Below are 11,435 nucleotides of genomic sequence, written 5' to 3' on the forward strand. Positions count from 1 at the left end.
AACAATTCTATACATTACTCAGTGCTCATCCAGATAAGTGTGATCTCAACCCCCTTCCTTAGATCACCTGTCCCCCCCCCCCCACCTCCCCTCTGGCAACCACCAGTTTGTTCTCTGTATTTAAGAGTTTTGTCTCTTGTTTGTCTGTTTTATTTTTTAAATTCCACATATGTGTGAAATCACACAGTATTTGTCTTTTTCTGACTATTTAGCATCATATCTTCTAAGTCCATCCATGCAGCAAATGATAAGATTTCATTCTTTTCTATGGTTAAGTAATAATCCATTTGTATGTACCATGACTTCTTTATCCATTCATCTATGGATGAACACTAGAGTTGTTTCCCTATCTTGGTGGTTGTAAATAATGCTGCAATAAACATAGGAGTGCATATATCTTTTTGAGTTAATGTTTTCATTTTCTTCTAGTAAATACCCAATAGTGGAATTGCTGGATCATATGGCCTGTCTTTCCTTCCTTTCTCCCTTCCTTCTTCCTTCCTTCCTTCCTTCCTTCCTTCCTTCCTTCCTTCCTTCCTTCTTTCCTTCCGTCCTGCCTTTCGTCCTTCCTTCCTTCCTTCCTTCCCTCCTTCCTTCCCTCCTTCCTTCCTTCCTTCCTTCCTTCCTTCCTTCCCTCCTTCCCTCCTTCATTCCCTCCCTGCTTCCTTCCTTCCTTCCCTCCTTCATTCCCTCCCTGCTTCCTTCCTTCCTTCCTTCCTTCCTTCCTTCCTTCCTTCCTTCCCTTCTTTCCTTCATTCCTGCCTTCCTTCCTTCCTTCCCTCCTTCATTCCCTCCCTGCTTCCTTCCTTCCTTCCTTCCTTCCTTCCTTCCTTCCTTCCCTTCCTTCCTTCCTTCTTTCCTTCCTTCTCTCTCTCTTTCCTTTTTTCTTTCTTTTACTTTTTGAGTCAGAGAGAGACTGTATGAGCAGGGAGAGGGGCAAAGATAAAGAGAGAATCTTAAGCAGGCTCTATGCTCACCACAGAGCACGACACAGGCCCAGTCTTACAACCATGAGATCATGACCTGAGTGGAAATCAAGAGTCAGATGCTTAACCAATGAACCACCTAAGTACCCCTCTATTTTTAATTTTTTTGAGAAACCTCCATATTGTATTCCACAGTGGCTGCACCAGTTTGCATTCCTACCAACAGTGTTGCACCCTGCCAACACCTGTTGTTTCTTGTGTTGTTGATTTCAGCCATTCTGACAGGTGTGATGTGATATTTCATTTTAGTTTTGATTTGCATTTCCCTGATGATGAGTGATGTTGAGCATCTTTTCATGTGTCTCTTGGTCATCTGTATGTCTCCTGTGGAAAAGAATATCATAGGAGTATAAGAATATCACAGGAGTGGTAGTATTTGTTAATAAAAGTAATTTTTAAAAGTCTGTATTGGATGGAGGGATATATTCTTTAGCCCAGGAATAAATATTCTTTCAGACAAATCACCATGCAATAATTACACAAATAATAATTAAAATAGTTTTAAAACTATTAGAAGTTTTAAAGTAGTTTTAAAATAGTTTAAAATAGTTTTAAATTTAAATAGTTTTAAATAAGTCTCATGTTTAAACATTTACAAAATGGGGGAGAAAAAAAGAGGCATAACAGACTAGTATTCCAAAATGTAGTGATAGTTTACATCAATATGAACATTCTTGTCTCTGTTTTCTCTGATCAAATGCACTTAAACTCAGACTAGCAAACTCACTGAAATTAATGGGGTAGAAGGACATGAGCTCGCATGGGTTTCAATCAGTGAAGAAGACACTGACGACTTCTCATGCTGACTTTTGGTTCTTGGAAGGAATCGCCAAGAACCCCCATGAGTGGGTGTTCCTGACCAGTGGCAGGGACCAGGTGTCAGGCAGACTTGCAGGTACCCTGCCTAACAGAGACCTGGCTGTCTTCCATGAGTGGCTTCTAAGACCCACTGAAGTCAGCTCCATCAACACCTAGTAGCTAGTGGGGTCAAGGCCAGAGTGGAGGATCAATAGGAACACTTTTATGGGCCAATCCTGGAAGCATATGCATTGTTCTGTCCATATTCTACTGGCTGAGACTCAGTTGCACGAATTCACGCATGCAAGATGGGCTGGCAAATGTTGTCCCTCATGGGCATCAGCTTCTTAGCCAAATATTTGCACAATATGTGCAGTAAGGGGACCACAAATCTTTGGTGGAGAGCTGTCCACTTACCCATCCCTACCCCCAAGTGAAAAATGTGACTTCTGTTATGTTAAGCCCCTGTAATTTTGTGGGATTTTTTTTAAGTTATCACATCTGGTTTATTTTCTTCACTAGTACCATGGGGGAAATTCCATACCTCAGAGGGATGACCGTCGACCCCCAGTTGACTGCTATCAAGATGTGGAAGTAGAGGGAAAGGAGATGGGGCAGTGAAGAAGCAGCTAAGGTGGGTCTTTCAAGAGACCTGGCCATGTGCATGAGAAGTTCCTTCATTTATCAAACAAGTGTGTAACACCTACCACAAATCAGGTGGTGTACTAAGTGCCTTGTCTTTTTACAAATGTTAACCTATTTAATCCTCATAACAGCCTATAAGCAATGTGGTTATCCCCATGTAGCTAAAACAGAGTAAGTTAAAGTAAGATGCTTAGTAACCTTCAGCTAGCAAGTCACAGAGTCAATATTTAAACCAGCCCATGTGGCCCCAGATCCTCTACTCTGGCCTTAATGCATTGTTTTATGCATTATGATTTGGCAGATTCAGAGGACAACTGAGCAGTTATCTTCAAGGCAGTTGAAGGATCTGAAATGCTAAAGGGAGCTCAGAGATGAGGAATCCAGCATTTCTCCAAACAGTAACCATCTATGGCTATAGGTGTTATGGTATCCACTGCAATGGGCATGAACTATGAGTAGATGGTATTATACCCATTTTACCAATTTTGAATAGAAGTCTAAGAAAGGCCACATGCCTTGCCCAGGATTTCACATCTACTGACTTAATGGAACCAGGCTTTGAACTCCCATCTGACTCAAAACGCCTCCATTTTGCCTCTCTCTCTCTCTCTCTCTCTCTCTCTCACTTGTCTTTCTTTCTTTCCATCTTTCTTTCTTTTTGTGAGAGGGGGAGAGTGGGAGAAAATTACTATTGATTCATTTGCCCAAATAGAAAGTTAAAGAGGAACATAAACCAAATCAACCAGAAGATACTTATTTTCCATTTTCCAGATACCAGATAGCAATCACCTCATTATAAGGTACAATAATCTTACTCACAATTCTTAAATAATACATTTCCACTATGAATCATTGCTAGGTATGGGATGCAACCAAAGGGCATTTTATTCTTCATGACTCACATCAAATGGTTTCTATTCTAAAACCTAGAAGAGAAAATACCATGCTGACAGCTAACTAACCAGAAAGCTTCTGCAGGTGTTTCCATGACAGAGCTGTAGTAAGCTATCATGAGATTTACACTTGGAAATACCAACAAGACAGCCCTTTGGGGGTTTGGCTTGGCTTTTGATTGATTGGAGTTAGTATGCTGAAGGGGTTCTGCATGTCCAAAGGTCCCAAGCAGTCTAAAGCTTCCACCCATTTTGCCAACTAGTTACCTTTTCCTCATGCCCTTGACAAGGTTTCAGTGGGTGTCCAGAGAGTTTGCCGGTTGTTATTTCTGTCTTTAGGTTTACGTGGCTACAGGGCTCCCATCACTGGAGCCCAGGGACACTTCTGGAATACAAGAGATGGAGTTTTAAGGCTAAAAAATCAGTATTAGTCTGTTCAACTGGAGAATCACAGATAACTTTAGCAAATTTAGCGAATTTAACTACAGAGGCAAAGATGTGCCTTAAGTGTCTTGTAGGAGGCTGTCAGGGAAATGGGGCCCACAGTCTCTCAACTGCCTTCAAACACACTTTGTAGCTTAGGCAATCTGGAGGTTTCAGAACTGACAGAAAGAGGATTTCTGAGTAAAGGGGAAAAAAGGCATTAGAGGAACAAAAAATGCTGATTGTATCAGAGACTTTTGCACATACTGCCCTTCATAATCCCTGCAGAACCCTGTGAGGAAGGTGGAATTATCTCGTACAGCTCTGGTGAGCAGCCCTTATCTTTTATCAGACTTTACAACTAGCAGTTGACAGAGCCAGGGTTTGGCCCCAGTCCGTCTGGCTTTAAAATCAATGTGCTTTCCCAACCCTGTGTTGACTCACAATCAGAACCTGTTGTATGGGCCCTAAACTGGAGCAAACATGTCCACACAGCTGTTCCTCCCACGGTCTACCAATGACCTCAAAACTAATAGAAAAAGAAATCCAAAATTAATTAACTTCCTTTTTTTTAACATTTATTTTTTGAGAGACAGAGTGTGAGTGGGGGAGGGGCAGAGAGAGAGGTAAACACAGAACCTGAAGCAGGCTCCAGACTCCGAGCTGTCAGCACAGAGTCCCATGTGGGGCTCAAACCCACAAACCAGGAGATCACGACCTGAGCTGAGGTCAGATGCTTAACCGACTGAGCCGCCCCATCACCCCATAAACTTCCTCCCTAAAGTATAAAATAAATTGTTAAACTTCGCAATTATCTCTGAAAGTGTATTTCTGTACAGTTTTTATTTATCTTCCCGTTTAATCCACATCCAATTCTTAGTAATTGATTTTGGAAACTTCGGGTTCCCTCCGGCTCAGAGGAGGATGTGATGTTCTCAAGTGCAGCATCACCACACTTTTACCGGGTCCCTGAGGGCTGCTTGCCCCTTGGCCACTGAAAGTGGAACCATGGCCTTTTCCCCACTGGCCCTCATTTCTCGGCACAGCCATGGACAAAATAATTAGGTTTCTTGACACAGGTTTTTAGTTTCCACAAACCTCATCTGCTCTCTTAGAACAGGTTCAGGTAATGGTGTAAACTGCCAACTGATTATGTAAAATCATATTTACTGAAGATAAACATCCATGCAATGTCTTTAAAGTTTTAGAGAGAATTATAAACATGTCACTGCAATTTCACACCAATGTCTTCTTTCACTCAGGTTAGAATGTCATTATTTGAGCACTGAACTCAAGATTAAGCACACTGGGTCCTTGTTAAGAAAGAACAATTGTGCTTCTTCATCATTTTGACTGGCTTTCCACAATATTGCCAGGGAGTCCCAGGCGTTTGCTTCAGTACTTTGGGTCAGCTGCCAGGTAACACTGCAACCTGGTGCCTCTGGGGGCCTCCGAAGGCCTCTGTGGCCTGACCCCTGGTGAGGTAAGCATCCCCCCACCCCTTCCTCCTGGCAGCCTGGAGTTTTCTGCTTTAGGAACTATGACTCAGCTGCCTCTTTGTACTGGGAAGTCTCAGTTCCCTTTTTTCTTGTTTCCCAAAGAGCTTCAAAGCTGCTGTAGAATGATTATAAGCAAGAGTATGGAAAATAGTGACAGTCACAAAAAGGTGAGCAAAGCCACCCAGAGTGATGCCTGCATAGTAAGAGAGGCTAATTAGGAATGTTTTCTCATTATTACTGAGTGGATTTTTGCAAGAGGATATTGATCAATTTCCTAAAAATTTAGGAAAGCCTGAAGGAGGAAACGGGCCAGAATTACAATGGGTATTTTGGTAGGCCAGGGAAGGAGTGTTGGCCTTGCAGTCACTGGGATGGGCTATAGTGGTATCTCCCTCTGGGTAAGGGTGAGGACACGGTCTGTGGAAAATGGGGCCCTGACATGCAATAAAAATTTAACAAGTAACTTATCTCTTTTCAACTTTTTTTCAATATTCAAAAGGTACTGTACAGAATTTCCTTGTTCTTTCTGAACAACGCCTGTGGTCACAGTTTGGTGGAACACTGACCTATGTGCTAGGACACTGAAGCATGAGTTTGTTCTCCAGTAAGAATGAGAAGGTTTGTACCAAACAAAATTAAATGGATTGCTGAGGTATAGAAGGTGCTCAGATTCTTTAATGTGTTATTGTGCAATCTTAATCACAAAAAGGACAATTTAAAAGGTAATTTCCCAGACTCATCTGATGACAGGGCCCATTGCCCTGGGTATTCCTGCAGACCCTCCTGCTGCCACATGGGAAGACACTCCTCTTCCCGGAATCAGGGGTTCAGTGAAAGCTCCTTTTAAATACGACTGAAGTTAGGGCCTGAGAAAATTAGACTAATTTATTTAGGGCCTAATTATTTTGTCACTCTCCTTACCAGAAATGTTTGGTGAACCCTATCTCCTAGCATTTCACACCTTTCCCCAGCCTGGCCTTCCAAGCCTTCCCCACATCACGGCCCTGCCACATTTACCCTGTTGGTTCCCCCAACCTGCCCAGGGCGTGCTTCTATTTGTCAGATTTACCACAAAAGAAACAACCTCTGTAATTAGCAAAGAAGACATCCAGCGAACCTCAGAACAAATTAGTGGGAAACAATAGAAAAAGAATTTCTATACAGCAAGTGTATCTTAAGAAAATGCCTTAGCAAAATCCAAGAACTGTCATTCATTAAAACAAACAAACAAACAAACAAACAAGCAAAAAACTGAGACTAGCAAAGTATGTAGCAGAGATTGCACAGGGCAAGACCTCATGGAACACACAGGAGGTTTTCCGTGTTGGGAAGGAATAAGCATCCAAACCAGAGCAGTGTACCCCGGCCACTTGAGAGGGGTTGTTATAGAGCAGAGCATGAAAAAGGGGTTACCGTCTGACATCAGCATCTACTTTATGTAATCTTTCATGCAAATCTTTTTTTTAAAGTTTTTTAAAAACATTTATTTGTTTTTGAGAGACAGCACGAGCCGGGGAGGGCCAGAGGGAGAAGGAGACACAGAATCCAAAGCAGGCTCCAGGCTTGGAGCCTTCAGTACAGAGCCTGACTCAGGGCTCGAACCCACGAAACGTGAGACCATGACCTTAACTGAATGGAATTGGATGCTTAACCGACTGACCCATCCAGGAGCCCCTCATGCAAATCTTATATCACTGCAAAGTCTGTATTGTTCTCATTGCAGGATGCTTTCAGTTATTCTCAACAAAGCCTTTTATTCTCTTCATAATTCCCAAGCTAAAAGACACTACTCGAGATGTGTCATGTGTAACACCTGGACTGCACGTGACTGATGTCTGTGGTAAAAATGTCTTGCCAAAAATGAGTAGAGTGAGGTCAGGATCCTCCAACACTGAATTGTCTCAACCAGCCTTTCTTCCATCTGCTTATGCTTCCCATTCTGCTATCATCAAAATGGGTTCACAGAATGCTGGCTGAAAACATGGGGATCTGATGCTTTGGTTAAGCTAATCAGCTGTAAAGTGGCTGAATAATTTCCACTTGGATCTTCAAAATATTGAAGATAGTTTATAGATCCCTGTATTACTTTTGAAGATCTCAACTACCCTGGGTATTTGGGCTGGGGATCCCTCTTGCGGTAGATGTGTTCTTAGCACCCAGTCCCTCCTGTGGCGTCACGTCCCCTACGAGTAGCTATCGGTGAGTGTGCAACTTCCCTTTGCCAGTCTCCTTCTCCAGCTTCTTCCAGCTTTTCCTGACATCGTTCCCCAGGCATAGAGTTTATTTAACTTAAAGGCCTGTGTTGGACAAAGCTGACTGTTAGAGCTTTGCCATTGTTGACAAGCCTTTACAAGAGGTGAGTCTCTGCAGCTTAGCAAATAACAACATCCCAGAGTCTGATCAGAGCAGCGTTTGCAGTTTTGTTTTATTCTGAGAAACTGTTTTTAAGGAAGCCTTTCTTTGAATTTCTTAGTCTTGTTTTCCTGAGAGCTGCAAACCAGAAGAAACATCGCTCTTGAGACCTCCCCACACTTTCCTCACAGGTCACAACAGCAGAGCTGAATAGACCTGAGACATCACCTAGGCTGACCTCCTCATGTCATGAATGGGAAACTGAGCCCAGCAAAAGTTAATCTACTTAAAAGTAGTTGGTTAGAACTGACTTTATAACCAGAGTGAACATATAGGTTATCATTCAAATGAACAGTTTTTTAAAGTAAAGGGACAGGATTAATGACTGTGTGAGAATTACAGGTATAAACTGGGATGGTGGCAGGTAAACAAAGATCTATGCTCCCCCTAACATAAGCAGGTCTTCTGAATCTTACAGCAAGCCTACCCTCACACTGGTTCATGAGAATGATAAGAATTCTTTTGTTTTGTTTCACAAAAGCAGTTTGAAAAAATTATTTTAATGTTTATGCAATTTACTGTAATACATCCTGAATTCATTCTTCATTATCATTACTGTGCTATCATAGCTTTGCATTACCCAAACCAAAACAAACCAAGGCAATTGAGTAATAAGAAATAATTGGCATTTTTCAAATTCCTCAGTGTGAGTAAAAGAAGGCAAGAACCCATTTATCAAAGAATGGAATTTAGTGTTTTTGAAAATTAGAAACTTTATAACTTAGCTCCCTCATTAGGCTCAGGGTTTTGCCATTTTATGCGCGTGGAAACCGATGCTACTTTTTTTTAAAGGTTATTTACTGATTTTGAGAGAGAGCACGCATGAGTGGTAGAGGGGCAGAGAGAGGGAGAGAGAATCCCAAGCAGGCTCCACACTGCCAGCACAAAGTCCAATGCAGGGCTTAATCTCAGAAACCATGAGATCATGACCTGAGCTGAAATCGAGATTCAGACACTTAACCCACTGAGACATCCACACACCTCCCAATGTCATGTTTTATGAACAAAAATGTGACTATTGTAATTAAGCTTCTCATCATGGAGTGAAACTAAAACACGAGATCGTGTTTTAATTAAAATCCAAATGACGCACTTTAATGAATGTCCTTAAAGAAGTAGCTGAAAAGATCTTGATATTGATTATATCAGTAATTGGTCAGGAGTATTAAAAACACAAATCAATTCACAAATTACTGTTGGTTACCCACTGAATGCAGATATGCTGCTAGTTTTTAAGGACTCGAATACAGAAAGGAAAGGTTCTGGCCTTGGAAACCCTACATAATGTGATTGGAAAAATATTGCATAAGGTTTTAAGAACAATACATCTGACCGTCCCAGGCAGACTATGATCTCCTTTCAAGTTTCCTGTGTAGGTCTGGATAGGTTTCCTGGGAAGTTTCAGAAGACCAGCAAGAGACATAAAGAGAGAAGAGGAAGCTGGGCTACAGGGGTGTGTGGGAGGAAGCAGAGGCACTTGGGAGAGCTGCAGGGGAATGCATTGCCATTAGCACATTAGCACAGCCCTGTGTCAACTTGAAAGGGCATAGCCAGACCCAGGCAGTGGTTTGGGCCCAGTAGGCCCTGTGCAGGCCTGCATACGAGGTACCATGGCAGTATTTTTTTTTTTTTTACATTCCTGTGTTACATTTTGAGTGGAAAAAAAACCTTTAAAACTAATAAAGAGATATTAAAATAACATCTAGTCTTTACTACTGAGTAGTTATTAAACCACTTGCACCAAATAGGTGTAATCTCCTTTTGATCTTTGTGAAATATTTAAAGAAGCTTCCCTGATTTGATCAGCTTCTGGCATTGATGGGTTTTGACCATGGGAGAGCATTTTCAATAATTTTTATTGGACGCTGTGTCTGTAAGAATGGAAACCAGTAGTTTCTCTTTAATATAACTTTACACTCTTGACTGAGGATAGTCAGTTTTAAAACAAGTCTGGCCATGGTTAGGTAACAAGGGGCAACTTATGACTCAGTTTCTTACATCTACTTCTCCTAAAGAGCATTCCACAGGCACTTGTGTGTCCCACAATAGAGGATTTTTGCTTCCCTATATGTGGGCAGCTGTACAAGAACAGTACACATGGGCACGGTTCTCTAGACTGCCCGTATCACCACCAATATCAATATTATTTAAAAGGGGAAAAATTAATAAATGATGAATGAATTTTACACTCAATTTTCACTTTTTTAAAAAATTTTTAATGTTTTTATTTATTTTTGAGAAAGATAGAGGGAGAGAGAGCACGCTAGTGGGGGAGGGGCAGAAAGAGAGGGAGACACAAAATCTGAAGCAGGCTCCAGGCTCTGAGCTGTCAGCAAAGAGCCCGATGCGGGACTTGAACTCACAAACTGTGAGATCATGACCTGAGCCGGAGTCGGACGCTTAACTGACTGAGCCATCCAGGTGCCCCACAAGTTTTATTCTTCTTAAGTAAATAGTAGAAAAAGAAAGAATGAACAATAGATGAGAGTAGCTCCTGGGAATTTGTTAAGTTTCACATGTACAAGAACTTCCTATGCTCCTTGGCCAGTAACTGTGACCAAATGAAGATGGTAAGATCGAATACTATCTGTGATTTCACCTGTGGGCTTGTTGTAACATAAACTATCAAGATTTCAGTAGTTGGAATTTATCTAAGTTTTCAGGGTTTTTTGTTTTGTTAGTTACTTCGTTTGTTTGTTTGTTTGGCTTAATTGCTGCATTTAGAAAGCAACCTGATTTAGGAAACAATTGTCTTTCTTTTGGCATCTTTCCAGGTTATCTTCCTTTTACTTTCCAACCACTCGATTTTCACTTTGAAAATGACTCTGCTCATATCTTTCACTTCTTCACCACCTACTCTCTCATTAATTCAGAGTCAGTCAGCGTCTATGTCTGTCACTCAACTAAAACCACACCCTGGCAACCCTTCAGCGTCTCATCACCCTTACTTCTCTGTAATGGCTGTCATGGTTGATCACCTCTTCTTGGAATGCCCTCCTTCCTCAGTGCCACACCACCTAAACTCCTCTGAGTCATCTGTAGCTTAGGCTGCTCTCCTGGCCCCAGAACCCCCAACACACACGCACACACACACACGCACGCAGTAGTTTGTATTGGTCTTGGTTTGATTTTCTCTCTCTCTCTCTCATGCACACGTGTACATGCACACACATACACACATGCATACACATTGTCTCTCTTTAAACTCACTTTTGCCTCTGGGCATATCTTCCATTGCCATGGTTCTGTTCATCCAGCTTCTATATTGTATCACCTGCTCAGACATCTCCACTAAGCTTCATGTCCACAACTATATCTGGTTACTGATTGTTTCCATCCGAATGGGCTACTAAAACCTAAACTAAAGATGTCCCAAACTGATCTAATTCTCTTCTCCCTAAATATCCATTCTTCCATATTCGACTTACAAATTTGAGGCCTTTCCATTCTCTGAGTCAAATAGACTAGAACTTCCCAAGTTGTCTTCTTTTTTCCTTCCTTATCCAAGCAGTTGCCAGCCTCTGTAGATTTAGTCATCCCAATATATTTTCTATCCAATCTCCCATTTCTTATGCCACTGTATTAGTCAAGGTTCTCTAGAGAAACAGAACCAATAGGATGTGTATATATAAAGAGATTTATTTTGTGGAATTGGCTTATGTGATTATGGAAGATGGTGAGTCCAAAATCTTCAGGGAAAGTTGCCAGACTGGAGATCCAAGAAAAGCCAATGCTGCAGTTTGAGCCCAAAGGCCATCTGCTGGCAGAATTCTTCCTTG

Source organism: Prionailurus bengalensis, chromosome A3, assembly GCF_016509475.1.
Source record: "Prionailurus bengalensis isolate Pbe53 chromosome A3, Fcat_Pben_1.1_paternal_pri, whole genome shotgun sequence".
NCBI lineage: Eukaryota > Metazoa > Chordata > Mammalia > Carnivora > Felidae > Prionailurus > Prionailurus bengalensis.